This window comes from Pleurodeles waltl, chromosome 3_1 (genome assembly GCF_031143425.1).
Source record: "Pleurodeles waltl isolate 20211129_DDA chromosome 3_1, aPleWal1.hap1.20221129, whole genome shotgun sequence".
Classification (NCBI taxonomy): domain Eukaryota; kingdom Metazoa; phylum Chordata; class Amphibia; order Caudata; family Salamandridae; genus Pleurodeles; species Pleurodeles waltl.
The window spans coordinates 667,947,486-667,967,886 of record NC_090440.1 but is presented as its reverse complement, the minus strand read 5'-3'; positions in this window follow the sequence as shown (position 1 = coordinate 667,967,886).

Sequence of the window (20,401 nt, the reverse complement as noted above, 5' to 3'; positions counted from 1 at the left end):
AGGGAGAGGATGCAAGATATTGACGGTCCATTGGCAGTATTGCATCATGTTATTGTTGCGGGGAGTGAATGGCCGCACATAGGGGGGGGTGAATCATCCTACTGCCAGGGGGTAATATACCCCCTATAGTGCAACAGAGAACCACTAGGTCTGATTGTCACAATCATGCGGGTGCCTGTGCCATATAAGTAATAGGTTGTAGGGGGGAAGGGTGGGGGGGGGGGGCGGAGGAGGGAGGCAGTGAGGGAAGGGGGGGGAGAGGGAGGGGGAACGGGATAAGTGGATTAACATTGGGCTGTGAAAAGACATTAAAGATAGACCTATAGGCTACTAGGTCATAGACAATATCACTATGACGCAATATCACAATATTACATGAGGGACATCAAACGATAAGGCATATCCCTGGCCTATGCATGAACAACGAATGCCAACAAAATCTAATCTAAGTGCGGGCAACGCATGCATGTCAGCAGGCTTAAAGTAACATGCATTACATTATAGAGGCATAAACATGTTAGCAACTTCATCAACAACAACAACAAAGAAAGAAAGAATCTGGGCAGGTACTCATCCGTCTGACGGTTTGGCGGTGATCGTACTCCGAGGCCCCAGCAATCGCATCATACAGCCTCTGTGTCAGACCTCAAGGAGGGGCAGGTGACGGTTTCCAAAGGGAGCAGGATTTGTCCCTCTCCGAGAGCTGGGTGTGGAGTGCCACAGCATGCAAGACTTGGCCCCTATCGTCATGTGACTTTGTGAGCTTCTCCAGGTCTCTGCCTCTGGGACAGTTGTCATGGTCGTATCGTTCCGTCCCTCCCCGTTCCAATCCTGGCGGAGGGGTATAGCTGTTGTCCCGTGGGTTTTCTTGCGGCCGAGTCAAAGTAACTGAGTCCATGGGTTGTTGCTGAAAGGAGTCCAAGAAAAGTCTCAAGTCCTCGGGTTCGTAAAAGTCTTTGGATACTCCGTTTTTGGTGACCCACATTCTCGCTGGGTCAAAAAGGCCGTATTTCATCTCCAGCTGTCAGAGCCGAGGTTGTAGAGCCAGAAAGGCCTTCCTGCGTTCGTTGGTGTCTTTGGAATAGTCAGCCGTTATGCGGATATCGTATCTTTCCATCCGAAAGTGTCAGTGGGTTTGCGCTGCTTGAAGATGTCGGGTCTGACTGTGTTGCAATAGGCATGCGATGATCGGGCGGGGTCTTGAGGCCCCGTCTGGGCGTTTCAGACCAACTCTATGTGCTCACTGAAATTCCAGTGGTGGATCAAAAGTCAATGAAGTCAACTTGGGAAGAACAGAGCCGAGGAAGGCCTGGACATCCGATCCCTCCTCATTTTCCGGGAATCCAAAGAGGCGGATATTATCTTTTCGACTTCTGTCTTTTGGGTCCGTTATTTTACTCGAAGGTAGAGAAGGTCCTGATCCCTGTCCTGGACTGTAGTCATGTGAGCTTCCGAGGTCCCCATGCGATGTTCCAATCCCGTCACTCTAGATTGGAAGCTTGCTATGTCCGAGCGCATGGATTTGGTCTCCAGAGTCAAGGAGGATATGGAAGCGTCCATCCCCTCTGTCCGACGACTGATAGCGGTGCCCTCCTGAAGTATCCGGTCCATGGTTGTAGGCTGTTCCTTGTCAGACATTGCAGGGGGCAGGGCAGGAGTTGAGGGTAGGTGGGATCCCACTATGCGGGAGACAGGTCGCTTGTGTTGGAGTGCCTCGGAAAATAGCAGTTGTTGCACCGGTCTGCCTGTGGATTTGTATACTGCTTTGCCACCGGGCATCTCAAGGCCAGCTTGTAGGAGAAGCCCTGTGGAGCCAGACCGGTCTCCCCTCCCGAGAACTGGTGGGGTTGATTGTGCGGAGGCCGGTCAGCACTCGTCCCCCTCTCTTAGTCCTGTGTGGAGCTGGTATCTTCTGTAGTGTGCTGAGGCCCTCTAGTAGCGCCGGTTAGAAGAGCTATGTTGAAGGGAATAAGGAGAGATGGCAGTACGAGTGTGGGCCCGGCAAGACAGATGGGACCAGGTAGTAAGGCGACGTCGTCAGACGATTATAGTACCCCGATGGGGATCATGAGATGGGAATAGAGCAAGTCCCTCTCGTCGGTGCTGAAATCTGTAGTGGGAGGACCTGAGGATATGGGGTCTCAAGGGGTGAAGGCGGGAGGCATAGATCTCTGGTTACTTATGCCTCAGGCTTATTATTGATGCTGTTGAGCTTCCGGTCTTTAGAAAAGGGACAGGTGACTGTGTTTCAGCACCGCGCTCCCCGTTGCTGTGCCTAATCTGCCAGGACCTGATGTGATTCCTCCTGGGGGCCCCTTTTTCAGCTTGGGGCCCTGCGTGCCCCATAGTACTTACGGGCGTTCCGTTGGTTGAGTAGGGAGGGGCAGGCAACACAGACCTTTATCGTTGTCCTGCCGCCCCTTACCTCTGAGGAAGGGAGCAGCCTCCCCCTTGTAGATGCAGGCCACAGTTCACAGGGGGAGAGGAAGCAGACAGGGGAGATAATGCAGCACTGCGGGTCCGCTGATTGTGCCTCGGTCCGTCGCCGCCGTTGTGTTTCGTCCTGATTCTGGAGGACGCGGCTCTGTCCCCTTTTCCAGGCCCTCGCTGCGGAGTTGCAGAGCGGCCCTCACCCCGGCTTCATTCCAGACCTTTCCGTTGAAGGTAAAGGCTCGGTGTGGGGAGAGAGCCTCCGAGGCTCATGTAAAGGAATTTGAGGCGACTGCGGTGCCCCCGCCACCGTCCTGAGCCCACCGTAGCACGAAGCTCCTGGTCTAGATGGCCATCTTCCGCCATGGCCTTACCACGCCGCTATATCTCTTCTGTCCTGCGGTCTGCAGATCAGGACAGACTGTGCCTGAGTCATCCTAGTGGTCCATAAGTGGGACAGAGTATGGTATTCAGACCTCCTGGGCTTGAGCATCTCTTCCAATTAGGCTGCCCCTCCAGGAGGACCCGCTGTGACAAAGTGCTGAGTTCTACAACGGGGCCTTCAGAATCTCTACTTTCATGCATGGAGATTAAATGGCAGCAGCTGAACACCGTTGGCTCTCCGAAGGTGGTTGATGAAATCCCAGGATCTAGGTGTCCCTCAACAGAAATTGCATATGCCCGTCATTTGGCAAATTTACAGTTTGATGTGGCACACACCAGGTTCACCCCATCCAGGCCAAGTTATCTGATGTTCTGTTTGTTTTGTCTCGTTTGCCTGGCAGGGCTTTGCTTTGAGCACAGTTTAAGGCTCTTTCAATCTTCTTGGGGTTGCCGGACCAGCACTCATTGTTTAAATCACCAGCTGGAATACTTTTTTCATTTTGTTTAAGGTCTCCAACACTTGTTTCTTCTCTCTCCTTTTGTCATGCCACAGTGGGAACTTGGTCCACATATTTGATGGGCTCTCCCTTTGAGCTGCTTCAAGGCTATCCTTTGGAACTTCTTACCCACAAGACAGTCTTTCTCATCATCATGATATCGTCAGGGTAGTGAGCAAGCTGTCAATTTGCCATATAGTGCCTTCTTACCAGACAAATGGTTTCTGCGGACACAAGCATTTTTCTTGCGTAAAGTTGTAATGCTGTTCCATGCTAGCCAAATCATCACAATGCTAGCATTTCTTCCTCTGCCTCACCCCATAAAGGAGCTGTTTAGACCCTAAAAGAGCACTTTGTTTTTATTTTGATCATACCAAAAAACACCAGATGGACAATCAGCTCCTTGAGAGGTTTGCTGGAGGGAAAAAGGCAATGCCAAACAAAAGTGGACCATCTTACACTGGATTGTACACCATCAAGATCTGCTACTCAGTGGTTAAAAAGCATCCTCCAAAGTGTCTGAACTCATTCCACCAGCAGCAATTCTGCTACCACTGTTAGCACTAGGAGTTCCTGTCCTGATCATCTGCCAGGTGGTTGTGTGCATCGCTCCATACCTTTAAGGAGCACTGATGTCTGGACAGCCAGGTTCACCAAGAAGGCATTTTGCCCACCCGATCTTACAGGACATCTTGGCTTAAGCCTATTCATAGTCCCAACTTTTAATTGGTACTGCTCTGGTATCTATTCAAAAGGGGAAGAATGTGAGGTTAGAAGTCTCCATCAGAACAAGAAGTTACTTGCCTTCGGTAACACTCTTTCTGGTAGAGACTGTCTATCTGCAGTGTTCTCACCGTCCTTCCCATCCTCCCTGCTCTCTGAATTGGGCTCTACCCATTAATAAGATCCCAAATCTAGAAACCTGAACACTAACCTAAGCCAATTTACTGTTGGGTCTCTGCATAATGCGAGCATGGACAGCCTTGAAAGCAACTGCCTGTGAGAGTGGCACCTACATGGTGCAGGTGCTGATGGATAACAACTGTTGTGTACAGCAACAAGCAGTGCAGGGTGAGGACACGGGCATGGTGCCAGGAGATCCTGCACTTTTGGAACTGGTTGGATTGCTAATGGTTTTCTCTGGTGGTGAACCACCTGGTGAGATCTTTAAATGCGAGGGAGGACTAACTTAGATGCGCACACCTAGCAGACAGCTGCACCTGGAGGTTGCACAGGGGGACTTTCAACTAAAGGGAGAATCCTCTCCTGATCTTTCCACCACCATCCAATGCACAATGTCAGAAATTTTTGCTCGCTGGAGTTTCCGAAGCAGCTTCCTCCGATACACCTTCCATTTATATTGGAGCGCAGGTTCTCCTGCATGTTTTTGTGCCACTGCCTCTCCTGCCTATCGTTCTGAAGATCTGGAACAATTGAGCCTAATCATCCTAGGGGCACCAGATTGGGACAGGAGAGAGTACCTGTAATTCCTGGATATAAGCATCTGTCTTCCGATTAACCAGCTTTGTGAGTATCTTTTTTCACAGCGGCAGGGCAGAGAACTGCATTGGGGCCTACACAATTTGCATCTGTGTGCTTAGAGATTGAGCAGTGACAGATGCCTTCCTTCAACTGTTTCCCTGATGTCCTTGATGCAATCTTGGCAGCAAGACATCCCTCCGCAAAATCAGTGTATGCCTGTCGTTGGGACAAATTTGTGGACTGGTTCAGTACCCGATAAAGTGAACCATTACAGGCAAAGATGTCTGACCTTTTATTGTTTGTTCTGTCTTTATGGCAACAAGGACTTGCTTTGGGCACTATTAAGATATACTTATTGGCTCTTTTGGTCTTTTTGCAGTTGCTGGATCAGACTTCATTATTCAAATCACTGGTTGTGATGAAAGGGTACAACATTTGTTTCCACCAAAACCATTTGAAAACTAAGTTCAAATCATACTTTTTTCATGTGCATCCCTTTTGAGCTGGTACAAGGTTGCCTTAAAAGTTCTGATCTTGAAGACTGTCTTTCTCATCGCCATAACACTGGCTACACATGTAAGTGAGCTTTAGTCTGACAATCCACCATATACCACCACCTTTTGAGATAAGTTGGTTTTGAGGATGCAAGCTTCATTTCTGCTGAAAGTGGTTACGCCTTTTTATGTTGGGCACTCTATCACACTTCCAGCATTCATTGCTCCACCTCATCCTTCTAAGGAGGAAGAGAGACTCCATCTTTTGAACCCAAAAAGAGCAAGTGATGGAAATTTCTAGCTGCAGATTCATAACCTTAGAATATTCCCTGGGTGTTGGACTGGATCTGGAAACCTTTCAAGAAGTACCTCTGCGCACGAGTATGTGGAGTCATTCGGTTCTGCATCAGCAGTGTTGTCCAAACCAAATGTGACTTGCATAGTACCTATATAGGCACCACCCTAGGGTGCTGATATAAGTTCTTTACTTTCTGCACCAATCTGCACAGATCCAGAGAGACCTATTGCCAGTCATTTTTTGACTGACCTTTTTCCACATTTTGTTGAAGCTCTTTTCATCCTCCTCAAGCTCTTTCTCTGGTGGTCAAAACAAATGCTTTGACAGAGTTGCTTCAACCAGGAGTCTCCCCCTTCAAAACGCCTTTAATGAAGCCCTCACTGGTATCCTGCTTAAGGCCTGGCCCAAGCACCGCACCAGGGCACCTTTGCAAAGGACCATTGCTCGCCACTATCAGCCCACTCCAGGAGACACAACTTTCCTCACCAAGCACCTCACTTTGGAGACCTGGTTGTTTAGGCCTCCACCTCAAAGATTAACCCTGGCATTTTCCTACCACACCACTGGATAGGGATTCCAATAGGTTTTACACCTTTGGCAAGAGGATGACCAATTTATGTGGCAAGTAAAGTCCAGTTATGAATTCACAATGCCAAAAGCTCTAACTCAAGAAAATGCTAGACCTATTGAATTGCAAATGCTTGTTTCACTGTGCCACCAACTGTGCCCTGCTCCCAGTAAATTGTTCATGCTCCTGCATTGAACAATGACGATTTCAACCATACATTTTATTGCGTCATACAATAAGAGGATGTTCTCTTCTGCCAGCCTTAACACTGCAGTTAGTGAACACTGTGTGCCTCTTGGGCCAATGCACCAAGTCAGTTGCTCTAGTGCTGCAAAAGGACTTGGAGGAGGCCCAAGCCATACTGTCACAGGCAATTTCAGATGCAGCAAAGTTCACTACTAGCTGCAGCCTTGACACTACTGACTCGCTATGCTGAGTAATTGCATTACCAGTGGCACAAAGATGTCATCCACTGGCTTTTTGGGGGACATGAAGGCTTCCCACATAGACATACCCTTTGATTGCACCCCCCTTTTGGCAGGAAAGCAGATTCTGCACTGGAATGCTTTAAGGACAACCAGGCTCTTGCTTTGGCCTATCTGTGCCACCCCCCCCCCCCCCGCCATCCCCACTCTGCCTTTCGCTAATTCTGTGGCACATGTAGAAGCTACCAGCTAAGGCAATTCCGACCCCCAGCCACCAAGTCTTCCACAGTCCTTTTGAGCCATGGGTGTGGTTCCTACAAATCCCCTGGAACAATCAGCCAGAGTTTGAACCAGCCCACCACCCCCTCAGCAGCTGCAGCCTCAAAACCCCTTTAGTTTGCCTTGTGCCAGCATGGGGTGCAAGTTGGTGGCAGAATCCTCCATCACCTACCCCTCTGGCAATCCATAACATTGTACAAGTGTGTAGCACAAATCATTCAGCTGGGTTACTCCATCCCCTTTCTGGAGAACCCACCACCATCTTCTGACAGGGGACCACCTCTATCTGCTCTGTCAAAGTACAGGCTCTTTTGACCAAAGGAGCCATCAAGGTGCTGTCTTCAGAAGTATAGTATGATTGCTATTCCTCCTGCTTTGTGGTGCTCACAAAGGATGGAAGCCCGTACCTTATTCTACACCTATGCTTTCTCAACTTTTTCCTGAAGTTATTCCAGGTGCTCATGTTGGCTCCGGTTCTGCCCTGGAGACTGGATGGTACCACTGGGCTTGCAGGATGCATATTTCATCATTCCCGTCCTGCCTGCCCACAGGCATTACCTGCAGTTCACTAAGGTTTACAAGCATTTTCAGTTTGCTGTGCTCCCCTCTGGCTTTATCAGTGACCCTCAGGTGTTCACCAAGGTGATGGCTGTGGCTGCAGCACATCTCTGGAGGTTGGGAATTCCAGTCTCTCCCTACCTCGATGACTGGCTTTTGAAGGCAGGCTTGCCCCAGGTGCTCCTCTCCCACTTCCAGACTACAGAGAACCTTTTGCATTTACTGGGGTTCACTATCAACCTGCCTAAGTCACACCGGACTCCCTCTCAAATGCTCACTTTCATCTGAGCTGCTCTGGATGCAGTGCAGTTTCAGGCCTGTCATCTGGAAGGGAAGTCCACGAACCTGCACTATGAATCTGATGTTTCAATCTCTATCCTGGATTCCGGTGAGGCTGACTCTGAGGCTGTTGGATTTTATGGCCTTCTGCACACAGCTGGTGCTCATTGGCATATGTGGACTCTGTAGTGGGACCTGAAATCCCACTGGGCACAGCCTCAGGGAAATCTTTCTGACCTGGTCCAGATCATGGAAGGAACTGCAAAAGACCTGCAGTGGTGGCTAATGAACCATGACTGGGTCAACAGCAGACCTATTTCTCTTCCTTAACTAGAGCTCACTGTAGACAGATGAGTCACTCCTGAGCTGCCCCTTGGCCCCTATCAACTTCTGCACTATAGGCTGCAAATAAAGCTCCCAAGGCCGAAATCAATACATTGAATGTGTTAGGTGGGCATGGCAAGGCTTGAAGAAAAGAACAGGTTGGATGCACCTGTGTCTCCCCTCTATTACTATAGCCAGCAATCCCATGCTGCCTCCACTTTCAGACAAGAGTGCTGTCGTCTGCGCACAGATACACATCATCAGACTTTTTTCTGATCTTTACCCCGAGAACCTTTTTCTCCAAATGTTTAATGCTGCATCGTCCCCACCTCCTACCTTTCTTGATATACTGCTATATTACCAACTACGTGCCACCTGTCACGCCTTGCATGATACCTTCCCCTCCAACGCACCTAATGGCCCTCAAACATCTTCTCACCTCACCATCCCCCTGGAAATTGATCACCTATCTATACAACACTATGCAATGCCCCTCTTCTATCCTAGGCCAAGAGCGAAGGTGGCATGGGGAAAAGATACCACCCCACCCCTCTCAGATAGGCAATGGTCATTCTGTTGTGGTCAACTTGAAAGACTTTCCCCCCAACTATAGGTTTAGAGTTATCCCTGTTACAACACTTTAAAATGGGGCTGGCTTCAGATCCCTGCTGTCGGTGTTGTAACTTCCCCTTGGCTTGCTTTATACATCTTGCCTGGCAGTGCCCGATGGTGGCAGCCTTCTGGACGGAGGTATAGAACACCATCCAGAAGATTACTGGTCATTCACCTTCATTTACTCTTCTAGTGGGCCTCTTAAGTTATGTTAAAGATATACCTAACTCATGTAGCAGGCTCACAGCTATGCTCCTCCTGTTAACTAAACGCAGAGTTGCCATACACTAGGGCAAAAAAACTCTCCCTGTCCTCTAAGCATGGTTAAACGATGTGATATACTGTCAAGAACGACCTCATTTTTGGGAGTTTATGCCACTGCACTCTTGTCCCAGGGCCATATCGGAGCCCTCTGCATCTTTTCTCTGCCACAGAGCCTCTAACACATCTTCGTCGTTCAGTGCTGTAGATGGTAATCAATCAGATGGGGTTGGGTAACAGTAGATTGCCTCATTGTCCTGTTTGGCAAATAACATTGTGCTTAATCTTTGCTGTCAATACCGGTTTTCCATGGTCCTTTCTTGCACTGTAAATGCCCCCTTTACAGAGGATTTCTGCAGGTCCCACTTCATGGAATTCCTGTCCTGACATCGCCTCAAACATAGGTGGTAAAATGTGCCTCTACCGGGCATTATCAGCTGCTGCTGGTATTTGTATACCTGTTCAAGGTTATGTACCTATGGCACTCTCCCTGATTGCACCTTTTGTTCCCGTTTCTGCTCCTCCCCTCACTCCCCCATGTTATTGTTATGCTGGTTTTGCTGCAAATGCCAATATACATTTCTGATGGATACATCTACCTGTAGATTCCTCACCTTTTGAATACCCCCAATGCGTCAGCATTCAACGGAAAATTGTTCTCTAGCTCTCTGACATCAGTTCCCTTTTTTTCTGCGCCTTTGACGCATAACAGTTTTTCGTACCTCTTCGTGTGGTTACACTGTTTCAAGGGAATCTAGGTTTTGTTGTACTCTTAGGCGAAAATGTCTCCACCTAAGAAGTCGGGTTCTAACATTGTCGGGAGTGGGGAGGCCACATGCCGGTTATGGACCCGCACAAACATTCTTTGGTGCCTTCGTTCGGATCATAAAGTCAGGGGCTGCACTTCATATCAGAGCATGAATCCCAAGGCTCTGAAGGAGTGAGAAGTTAAATTGTTCCTGGCTAAGGTGAAGGACGAGCAAGGCCATCATAGATCCTGACCTTGAGCCGAATCGCGGTCTCATCAGTCCTCGAGGTCACAAGAAGAAACGTCATGGTTCACAGCGTCAGTCTTCTTGAGAAGTCAGTCCTCCGCCTCTATCTCCTGCACCGAAGTCCTGGCACTGTTCAACTTGGTAAGTGAGCCCTCAGCCTCTGGCTCCTCCTCGGAAGTCGCCTGAAGGTTCCTCCACAATGTCTTTAGTAGAGAACCCGACTGCACCTACGACTCTGATAGCGCAGTTCTCTCCGGTTACACCACCAGATCAGGAGACTGAAGCGCCGGCAGCGGGTCTTGTTTGACCTCCTCAGCAGGAGCAAGATTATCCTGATTTTTCTCCCCCGGGTACAGACCTGGCAAACTTTTTAAACGCTATGTGTATAGCATTTCCAACAGAACAATTACTCCCTCTGGTGTGCCGGCTGGCCCCACGGGTCCTTTGTCCTTCTCCCTTGGAGGTTTTCTGGCACCATATAAGCAAGCTGTGTTCCTACCTTTTATGCCAACTGCCAAGTATCCATTTCATTTGACGACGCTGAGGAAGATGACACCTTCGCCGGCTGACACTGCAGAATTCATCAGCGCCAGTGGCCCCGGTACTGATGTCCGAGAGGTCACATCGGTACTCCAGCTTGACCGGTTCCAGGATCTAGGTTACTGGTGTTGCAACAGACATTGGGCAACACCAGCATATTCCCTTCTGACGCTGCTGCTGGAGTCGAGGTTGAGGTCTCAAATGTAGGCATTTCAGGCTCCTGGAGCAGCAACAATATTTAGATGCACAATAAGATCCTGAAATGGAAGAGGGTGAAATTCCTGTCCCAGGTCAAGAATTTGAAGGCATTGATGTAGCGTGGTTTGGATACTTCCCCAGAGTGGGAGTTATTATCACAAAGGGGCATACCTCTGCCTGAGGTTACATCATACCATGGGGTAATAAGTAAGGCGGCTGAGCTGTTGGACTTGCCTCTTCCCACAACAAAATTAAAATCAAATATATTAACGGAGATCCTTCATTCTTCCTCGTCTGCATCAGAGCCTTTGTTGCCATTCAATGAGGCTCGGGCTGAACCAATGTTAGATGTGGGGCAGAAGCCTGTATCGACTCCAGCTGTGTCCAGTTCGATCGCTAGGAGTTATAGAACGGCACCAGGAGATCCTGTGTTTGAGTCTGCATCCGACTGTGGAAAGCTTGGTGATCCAGGCTTCTTGTAAATCAGCCCCTGGTTCTTTTCCATCGACTCCTGCGAATAGAGAATCTAAGCGAATGGAACAATCTGTGAAGAAGATATTCTCTTCTGGTAGCATGGCATTGAAATCTGTGAACGCCACTTGTCTTTTAGGCAGATATATATTCATGCTTTGATGGATCAGATCCTCCTCCTTCTCCTCTTCTTCTTATTCTTCCTACTCCTCTTCTTCTTATTCTTCCTCCTTTGCTAATTTTTCAGGGAAGCAGCTCTAATTCCCCCATCTTAAGTGAGCATGCTTTACCCGTGGGAGGGAGGTTGATTCTTTTTCTGCAAGAATAGAAGTCCATAACAATGGGCAGTTGGGTGTTAAACATTGTGGGAAATGGATATGCCCTTCCCTTCCGAGAGTTTCCCCCTTGCCTCTGTCCTCCCCAACAAACTTTTTGTTCGAAAGCACATGTACTGCTACTACAGCAAGAGGCGCAAAATCCACTTTTAAAGGGTGCAGTAGAGTTTGTCCCGGAGCAGTAAAGGGGTCAGGGACGTTACTTAAGATATTTCCTGATTCCCCTAAGAAGGATGGTCATTTACGTCTGATCCTAGACCTGAGGATTTTGGATTGGTTCCTCAAGCAGGAAAAAGTCAAAATGCTGGCCTTGGCACAGGTGCTTCTTGCACTGGACAAAGAAGACTGGATGGTTTCAATAGACTTACAGAATGCATATTTTCACATTACCAGTCTGCAGTCGCACAGAAAGTATCTCTGGTTCACAGTAGGTTTGCAACACTACCAGTTTGCAGTCCTTCCGTTTGGTCTTACTTCCGCACCTTGAGTCTTCACATAGGTGATGGTAGTAGTCGCTGCACATCTCAGATGGTGGGGGATACCAGTGTCCCCTTACCTAGATGATCGGTTGCTCAAAGCCAAATCTCCAGAGTTGGTGTTGCATCACTTGCATGTGACAACTCAACTGTTGTTCAATCTGGGTTTTTCCATCAATGTACCCAAATCGCACCTGGAGCTCTCTCAGTGCACCCTGTTCATAGGGGCAGTACTGGACACCACAGTGAATCATGCCTACCCTCCTCCTTGGATTCAAGACATTCAGGCTTGGATTCCGATGTTTCAGAATGGAGCACTCGATCCAGTCCTGAAGGTCCTGCACCTGCTCTGTCTGTTCACTTCCTGTATTCTGTTGATCACTCATGCACACTGGTACCTCTGCAGGCAGTGGTTTCTACACAATGGGGATCTTAGAAAGTCCGTCAAGATCTCCAGAAACAATGCAGAGGATCTAAGATGGTTGGGTGTAGACAGCAATCTATTGCAAGGAAAGACGTTTTGTCTGCTGCCTCCGGTGGTTACAGCGATCACGGATGCCTCCACTCTAGGGTGGGGAGCACATCTGGGGGACCTAGAAATCAAAGGACTTTGGTCTCCAGAAGAACAGTTGTTTTACATCAGTCTGTTGGAATCCCGGGTGATCTGTCTAACTCTCAAGGCCTTCCTTCCATTTGCGGTCAGTCAGTGCAGGTCTTGACGGACAACACTACCGCAATATGGTACGTCAACAAACAGGGAGGGGTAGGGTTGTATTTTCTTTGCAAAGAAGCTCTCCTACTCAGGTCCTGGGCTCAGGACCATTGGATTTGCATTGTGACAAATCACTTGGTCAGAGACTGAACGTGCATACGCAAGCCTCCAACTGGAGGTGGTGCTTCACATCTTTAGGTTAGTGGTCTCATATAGACCTCTTTGTCACTCATGGGAATGGGCACTGCCGGTTGTTCTGCATCCTCCAGCATCCGATGTGGGGAAGATTGGGGGACGCGTTTCATTTGAGCTGGAGCACCCAGCTATTTTACTTGTTTCCCCCATTCCCTTGATTCCTCAAGTTCTGAGGAAGATATTCCAAGACCAGACCGAAGTCATATTAATAGCCCTGGATTGGTCAAGAAGAGTGTGGTACACAGACCTTCTTCAACTCTCAATGTGCCCTCCGCCCTGTCTCTCTCACAGGGAAGATCTCCTCTCACAGTCACAGGATCAGGTTCTATACCCCCGTCTCCAGAGCCTGCACCTACATGCCTGGAGATTGAACTTTGCACTTTCTCTGGCACAACAGAGTTGTTCAGTCGGGACAGTAAAGGGCTATTTGTCTGCACTGTCTGCATTTATTTGCTTGCCTGATCAAACTTCCCTGTTTAAATCTTCTATAGTTCTGAGGCTTATTTAGTGGCTAACTAATATGTATCCCCCTACTCTGTTTGTTATGCCCCAGTTGGACCTCAATTTAGTTTTAAAGTTTCTTATGGGTGCTCCGAGAAATTGCATAGCTGTCCACTAAGATTTCTTACTTTTAAAGCTGTCTTTCTTATAGCCATCATGTCAGCTAGATGTGTTAGTGAGTTACAGGCTTTAAGTGTTAAAGCCCCGTTCACTACTTTTTATGCGACAAAGGTGGTCCTGTGATACAGAGCTACTTTCCTACCAAAAGTGGTTACTCCTTTCCACATAGAACAATCTATTAGCCTTCCTGCTTTTTATCCTCATACTTCTAAGCAGAAACAAAGGCTTCATTGTTTGGACCCAAAAAGAGCTTTGAGTTTCTACACTGATATAACACGTGAGCTGAGGATTATGATCAGCTGTTTTTTGGCTGTGTGGGCAGAAAGAAGGGCAAGGCTGTCCACAAGAGGACATTATCCAGATGGATCATCCTTTGCATAAAGATCTGCAATGCAATGGCAAAGAAACAGCTACCTGAAGGTATTAGAGCTCATTCCAAAAGAGCTAAGTCTTCTACTTCCGCCTTGGCTAGAGGTATTCCTGTTGTATGTGTAAAGCGGCAACCTGGGCTTCCCGCCACATTTTTGCACAGCACTATTGCTTGGATTCTGGAGTGTGGAGGGAAGGATAATATTGCCTGTTCTGTTGTGCAGGATTTCTTGGAATTGGCAGACAGGCACCCACCTCTGAAGTTGGAGGGTAGTCTATGCAAAAGGTGGGGAATCCACAGGTAGATATATCCATCAGAGGAACAAGTTGTTTTCTAGTGGATACAGTATCTACAAGTGGATCCTACAAGTACCCCCCTCTTCAATTCCCCCCCCCCCGTTGCCAGTCTGAATATACCTAAAGGAAGAAGAAGAAATCTGTTTGTCGATAAGCTTTGTGTTTGATCTGTCATGGAGTGTATTACCTAGTGATGGTAGCCAGTAGATAGTTATAGTTAGAACCTAGTTTCTATAGTAAAAGCTTTTTTGTGCTTGCCTATATCTTTGACACCGATTGATGAATCTTCACAAAACATTTCGACAGTCACCTGAGCTTGAACTTTCAGGGTGATCCGTCAAGCTGGGGCCGAGATAAAGGGGGGTGAAATTTAGAGCGTTTCCTATGTTAATTCCCATAGCAAAAATTGAGCAGCAATACTGCAAAGACCACTGGATGGAATTAGCCCAAATTTGGCAGAAAGCTCTTGGTCCAGAAAGAGACCTTTTTAGGTCGAGCATTGCAGCGCGCATGCACTGCTTTTCCGACGTGTTGGTGTGTATCTGGGCTTTTAACAACGCCCACCTCATGCCCATCACTACCACTTGTTCGTGGGCTTGCCCTTCAAAAATCCTTTGATTACATTGGTAAATGGTTTACCTTTGTCCCTCCTTAGGGAGGTTTTGTTAGCGCCTTGGCCATCGCCTCTGTTACATGGCTAATTGCACTTTTGCCGATAAGTTTAACTGCGAGCGAACTTCTTTTCCTTTTGTGTATGTCTTCACGCTGATGCTCATGGCGGCCGTGGTGCTGTGAATCTGCTCCCTTATGTGAAAGTGTTTAACTTTCAATTTATGTGGCAAGAAAAGTCGGGTTAGGAGTTTATAACGCTAATAGCTCTAACTCGAGCAGATGCGAGACCCATTGCGTTGCAAATGCTTGTTGTTATTTGGTGTAAATCTGTTCATTAGCTTTTGAGAAATTTAGGGAAATCCAAATTTGTATATCTAGGGACTCAAAGGATTTGTGACCCCCTCCTGATCTCGAGATCTAATTGGCTGCCAACACTTCAAACCTTAGCTCAGGTCCTGGGGTTTCAAAGGGACCTGCCAGGACTAAAAAGAATTGTCTTTTAAAATGTTCACAGCAGAATTGTGAATCCACGTAAAAAAAAAAATATATAAAATTATAATTTTTAAAAAGCATGGGCTTCCATGCTTGTTTAAAAAAATAAAATAAAATAATCCCCCAGGTGGGCCAGGTCTTGTGGCACTCTTTTCTTTAAATAAGGGGGGGGGGGGGCTCCTCACCCACCCAAAGCCCTGAGGACCACCACCACCACCTCCCCGGGGGGAATAATAAAATTTGGGACCCCCACTGCCCCCGACTTTCACACTGAGCAGTCAAGGCTAAAAGGGGGGGGGGGGGGGGGGCTGGCCACAGGCCAGGACTTGCAGGCAACCTTTGCTGTGCAAAGGTGAAGGCTGTGCACAATGCAAGGGTAGGTACTAATAGGGGGTTTTCCCAGTGGTTGGATTAATGTATGGTAATGAAAATTACTATACGTTAAAACAACCATAGAAATTCACTGGCGCTAGTTATAGTTACCTTAGGGCGCAAGTTATAGTTAGTTGAGGTAACTCTAACTATAACTAGGGAATTTCTATGGTTTTGTACGTTTCAAATAAGAACCTAACTATAACGTCCCTGTAACCTTTGGGGTTTTTTTAAAGTGAAGTCTATGTTTTTTTAAATTCTATTTCCTACCTATAACGTCCCTGTAATCTTAGTTTTTTTCAGTGTGTGTGTATATAAATATATATATATATATATATATATATATATATATATATATTGATATATGTATTAAAAAAATCTTTGATACAACAATGCACATGTTGTCTGTGATGTGGATTTCACCCATTCGCCTCGAAGGCCCAGGAAAAAAGTTGTGAAACTGATATCAGCGCACCGGCAAGGACATCTTATGGCTCTGATGAGGTCAGACGGTGTCGCATGCGGAGCCGTGCCATTGTGATGTCCTAGTCGACATTAAAGGCTGGAGAGTAAAAATTTCTGTTGAATGCTGGTGCATTGGGGGTATTCAAAAGGTGAGAAATCCACAGGTAGGTTCGGTATCCACCAGAAAAAGTGTTGTGGAGTAACTTGTTCATAAAAAAAACACTTTGGCAAGTGGCTTCTGCATACAGGAAAGGGTGAACTGGAAGAGACCAACATTATTGAGAAAGTCAAAGACCTCACTCTTTGAAACTCGACAGTACTCATCATGTGTAAACCCAGCAAATTGGTGTGTTACACATATATATGTATATGTATATATATATATATATATATATATATATATATATATATATATATATAGGTGTGCACCTCCAAAACCATGCATTTAAGAGGGAGAGCCACAATACGCCCACTCATCTGTTACAATAATCACAAAAGGAAGATCTCCTATTTTAAAGATCTTTCAGTATTTATTGTGTAAGCAATCTTTCCCTTTGCTTCTCTAAACGTTTTACACATCATGATTTAGCTGCCAAATGAATTGAAAACTGGAATGACAGTATGTCTGTTATGACAGGCAGGTGAACTTGCAGAATTAGCTAAATAAAAGTAGCTTTCTGTGACAGTAAGATCAAACATGTACTGGATTATTCACTTGTATTTATGGAGTTGTGCTTGTCCCATGTCTGTACAGTGACTTGTTGCAATTATCACAAAATTGCCTTGGCACATGCTGTTCTGCTGCTGTTCCCAAAATGCCACCTACCCCTCTATTTAGGACTGTAATAATAAGTATTTGCATTGCAGTAAGTCTTGCATTTGCGAGAGTTAGAGCTATTGGTGTCATAAATGACAATGTATTTTATGTGTGGTTTGGGCTGGGGTGTGTGGAGTGGAATTATATGGGTTGTATTGGAATTGTGTGGAGTGTATTTGTGTAGTGGAATTAAGAGGCTTGGCGAATAGATAGGGGTGGCAGCTGCACAGAAGAGATACAAAGGACGACAAAGAGGGTTAGGTAGTTTGTTTAGGAAGTAGAAAATTAACTTGAGACAGAAAACCAGAAAGAGTGTGCTTTGCCAATGTCTTTAGGCTATATTGTAGAGCATTGTGGCTGCTGTGCAGCATGTGGAAAAGTTATAATAAAAAAGTGTTATAAGCATTTTTGTTACCTTGTATATAACCAAGAAACATTATGTACAACTGAATGACCACATTAGAAAAAAAAACAAATAAACACATATGAGTCACTACTTGACGGGGGCAGCCATCATGGGAGAGGTTGTGATCAGAGGTCTCTGGCCTCATGTGGAGTCTTGCTTCCACATCAATTTGCTGGAGCAGAGAGGGATCCAGCTAGCATTTAAATCCTGCCTTCCTTCTACTGAGAGAAGGCTTGTTTGAGTTGTTCACGGACAACATCTCTGCCATATGATATTGGAACAAACAGGGTGGGGTCGTGGACCCTCTGTCAAGAAGACATGTGTTGCTGGACATGGCTGGAATGTCCGGGCATTTCTCTCTGAATAACACAGCAGACAAACTCCACGTTGATGCTGAGCAGATCACAAATGGCGTCTCCATCTGAAAGTAGTGCAAGATCCCTTAAGACTGGAGAGTACTTTGGCTAGCTCTATTTGCCACTTCAGAGAATGTGCAAAGTCAGTACTTTTGTGTGTTGGAGTTTCCAAGGTGACAGTTTTTGTCTCGACTGGAGCTCAGGCCTCCTTTATTCCTTTCCACAATACTATTTGTACCCAGAGCTCTCAAGAAGATCAACGATGACCAGGCCAAAGTCATCTTAGTGACTCCAGATATGGCAAGGAGAGCCTGGTCTCCCGAATTCCTGAGCGTGAGCATCAGTCATCTAATTAAACTGCCTTTTCGGGAGACCTTCTGTGGCAGCAGCACGGTAGGGTCCTGCACCTGAACCCACGCATGCTCGCCTTCGTGCTTGGAAAATGAGCAGCAGTGATTATAAACCTCCCTCCTGAAAGACTGTGATATAATTCTGGCAGCCAGGCGTCCCTCTACCAGGAAAGTATACGGTTGCTAGTTGGACAAATTTGTGGCGTGGTGTGCTTCCAAAGATGTTTATCCCATGTATGCACCCCTGCTTCAAGTTTTGCTGTTTCTTACATTGTCCCAGCAAGGCTTTGCTCGGGGCACAATTAAAGCCGTATCAGCTTTCATGCAGTTGCCGGACCATTCACCTCTGTTCAAGTCACCTGTTGTAACTCCATTTCTAAAAGGACTCAGACACATGTTCCTTCCATCCCAATGGGATCGAAACCTGGTTCTAACTTTCCTGATGTGTGCGCCCTTCAAGGTCTTACGCAATTACCCTCTATGATTAAATATCAAAATAGCTTTTCTAGTGGCTATTTCATTGGGCAAGAGGGTTGGTGAACTGCAAGCACATTCTGTGTACCCTCCTTATACAACCTTCTACCCAAACAAACTAGTGTTGAAGTCCCATGCCTCCTTTCTTCCTAAAGTAGTAACACCTTTTCTTGAGGGCAGACCATTACCTTGCCCACCTTCTTTGCTCCTCATCTTTCCAAGGAAGAGGAGATACTCCACTGTTTGTGCCCAAAAAGAGCATTTTCGTTCTACATTGATAGGCCCATAGTTCTAGGCGGACGATCAACTCTTCGTTGGGTATGTTAGAACGAAGAAAGGAAAGGCTGTGCAGAAACAGATAATCCCATGGTGGATTGTGCTCTGCATTAAAATCTGCTTCACATTACCCTGAGAGCTTGCAAGCTCATTCAACAAGGCTGAGATCACAGCATTAGCTTGCAGAGTTCCAGTCCAGAATATCTGTCTGGCTTCAGAGTAGGAGTCTGTGCACATGTTTACTATGCACTACTCCATGGAAAGTCAGGTCTGTTGTGACAGGCATTTTGCCTGTTTGTTCCTGCAGGACTTTTTGATCTAATTTGTTTGCAGGCCCATCTCCAAGGAGATGCTGTGTAGATATCTAGGAATCTGCAGTTGGAAGTGTCTATCAGATGAACAAGTTACTTAACTTCAGTAGCTCCTTATCTGGTAGAGACGGTCTAGCTGTAGATTACTTACAGATTCCCCCCACTCTGTGATTGGATTCCTCTGCATAGGGTAGCCCTTATGGGGGCCTTAGTGTCTGCACATAGGTGGTTTGTGGCTCTGTGCTTCTGGCGTGAAAAAGTTGTGAAAAGTAAGTGATGTCAGGGTGGAGGAGTGGTGCATGTGTGGGCACCACGCATATCACTTCCAGCATGGATGACACTGAAGCAGAGCCAAACAGCTCCACCTAATGGTGTGCAGAGGTACTGCTCACAAAGTTTACAGATACAGTCAGAAGCCTGGAGAATATTCTAAGTTAAGGAATTTGCAGCTAGATAGTCTCTTCCTCATAAAGCGTTACCAGTTGTAAGTAACTTGTTTGTTAAGCTTCGAAAGCAATTGTACTAAGGGATCATATGGTGGAAGGTCTGTTTTTTTTAATGAGGTTTTCTGGTTCAAAGAAAGGGAAAGCAGTGCAAAATGGAACCATCTGTTGAGGGATTGGCCTCTGCATAAAGATCTGCCAGGCACTGGCTAAAAAGCAGTCCCCAAAAGTCTTGTAGGCTCATTACACCAGGGTCAAAGCTGCTCCCACTGCGTTAGTACACTGAGTAACTGTCCTGGACCTCTGTCAGGACAACTGCTCTAAATGTTTCAGGATCCAGTCTGATGGCAAGGTGAGGAACTGCAGCTTGAGTATCTACCAGAAAGGTGAGTAACGTGTTTGTTATTCTACGTTTTCTTTCCTTCTCACCTAATATTTATCCCACAGTAGAATGAATTTCAGGAGCAAATCTGTTGATCCTTCTACAAGAGATATGTCTGTTACACTCATAGTTTCCTTGTCCTGAAAATGTATGAGGGCTTCAGGCCTATCTTGGTCCCCTGAACACCTTCTTGCGGAAGAACAAATTCAGAATGCCCACGTTGGGTCATAGTGTCAGATTTGGACCTAAGTGACTGGATTGTGTTCTTGGACTTGAAGGATATGTATTTTCACATGCCCTCTGTGCAGGTATTATCTGCTGTTGAAGGTATGATAGGAGCGTTTTTTTCAGTCTGCTGATCTTCTCTACAGCCTCACCAGTGTCCCTCGGGTATTCACGAAAGTGATGGTTGTAATCTATGCCCATCTTCAAAGGTTGGGATTTCTCAATTTTCATACTTCAAAGACTGGCTGCTGAAGGCTAGTTTGCCATAGTCAGACATGGATCACCTTCAGAGGAAGGCATTTTTTTTTAACATCAGTGAG